Source organism: Mastomys coucha, chromosome X (genome assembly GCF_008632895.1).
Source record: "Mastomys coucha isolate ucsf_1 chromosome X, UCSF_Mcou_1, whole genome shotgun sequence".
Taxonomy (NCBI): Eukaryota; Metazoa; Chordata; class Mammalia; order Rodentia; family Muridae; genus Mastomys; species Mastomys coucha.
Window position 1 is genome coordinate 44,763,722 of NC_045030.1, and position 2,184 is coordinate 44,765,905.

A 2,184-nucleotide genomic window follows, 5' to 3' on the forward strand; every position below is an offset into this window, starting at 1 on the left:
CAGTTGCTTGATGTCAAAGATTATGATTTTTTTCTTTTCTGCATGGCTGGAAAAATTTTAATTCCTAAAGTGCTGTGAAACAGAAAAAGAAAAACAAAAGTTGTCTATATTGAAAATTATACTGGTAATAAAAAAGATAGTGACAGTGATTTCTTTGGAGGAGCCAAATACTGTTATCTGTGCTTAACATTACTCAATGTGTATGACCTCAGAATAACTCAGAGACAGACATAATCATCATTCTTATTTTACACATGAAAAAACTAGAGAAAGCAGTTAACTTGAGAACTCAATGGTTTAAAACAGAAAACAATAGAGTAGGGCTTCAGACACTGGCACCTTACTCCCATCATATAAATGTTTAACATCAACAGTATCTATTGAATGGTAACCTTGAAATTTGTCACATTAGTTTGTGTTGTCAAGTATTCTTGTTATTCTTCCCTAAAACATTATCCATGATTTTTCTCTTCAGCTCATGAAAACTTATAGTTTCTAAGACATAGTTTCTTTAGAGATATTCCATATATACAGAGTTTCTGACTTTGTATGGAACTTACATGGTAAATATCTTCTGCCTAGGGTAGGGATTTCCATTTTATTACATGAATATAGAGGGGACAGAAGGGACTATGAAAACATAGAAAGCATGCAATTTATATCTGCTTTTTTTATGGCTCTTTAATATGATTAAGGAATCTATCATTAAACAAAGCAGACAAGATTATCCAGACTTAAAGAGCTTTTTCCTTCAATATTAGGGACACAAACCCCAAGTAATTTATTGAGGGAGCCAAGATTAGTGAATGTCTAAGGGTCTTGATGTCACAAAAGCCTCTCAGAACATTCAAGTAATGATTGCGCACACATGTTTATATCCAGGATGGATGGCTTACAGAATTGTGCCTTGAAAATACTAAAAAATGGTATCAAAACCAGTTTCAGGTGTCTAGATTTAAAATGTTAATAGTAAATATGGTATACTACCCTAAGAAGAAGATAAAGAAAGCAGATCTACTGTTCTAGGGAACTAGCAAACTCCACCTTCAATACCAGGTTTATAGTAGAAATGATGAAGAAATAGATAAAAGTACTACATTCACTTATTTATTAAAACACACCCAGAAGACAAAGATGTAGTTAACAAAATGCTTTCTGTAAATGATTTACATACAGTTTCTGTTCATACCCTGTATTCCTTTGACATTACCAGTTACAGTAGCATCTGTATAAACAGGCTCATGCTCTTAAAATGTAAAGTTGAAAGTCACTGATAGGTAATCAAATACTGAAATAAAATTACTAATAAAAAGTAGTGAAATGCTGTTATCTATCACAACTTAGATAAGACCCCAAAATATGCTAAATGAACAAAAAAAAAAAACGACAAAATGAGCAAGACACTGTAACATACTATTTTTATGGAGTAACTGCAATAGGAAAATCCATATGCTAATGGTTGCTAATTCCTGAGGGAAGGATGAGCAGATTGAGTGCTGAATGACTCCACTATTAACATTGGAGGAACTAAAATCGTCTTAAATGAGAAAGTGGTAATATTTTTGCAATGCCATGAATCTCATAAAAATATGGAATTGTATCTATTACATTGTAAATATGATTTATAAATTATGTCTCAATAAAACATTTTAGAATACCTTTTAAATAGTAAAGTGAAAGATGTTTATGCCAATGGGTAAGGAAAGAGATCAAGATATGAAAAGTAGATAGTGCAAGACTTTGACATAAATTTTGTTGAAATGGTAAGTCATAAAGGTTTAAGTAGCAGAGAAATATTTTCTTACTTATTACAGAGTTAAAGAATTAGTTTGGCTGTTGGATGGGGAGAAAAATGCAGGAACACAAGATGTGAATGAGGGAGAGAAATAGTGGTCTTTTAAGACAATGCAAGCAAAAAAAAAAATGTCAGTGCCAGGCAGTTTTCTAGATTCATAGAACCAATAGAATGAATATGTGTACATACATTACGAATGAGGATATATTGGCTTCTTATTGTTCCAAAGGCAGGGAGTGGCCTGGGCTGTGGCCAGGCTTGCTCTCTCTTTCCCTGATGTCAGGCCTGTTGCTGAGCCCGGGTCTCTCTCTCTCCTCCGGGGCTGACCTATTTGCTGCACAGTGCCTTAATTAAAAAGGAGGCAATATATGAATGAATTATTTTATTGT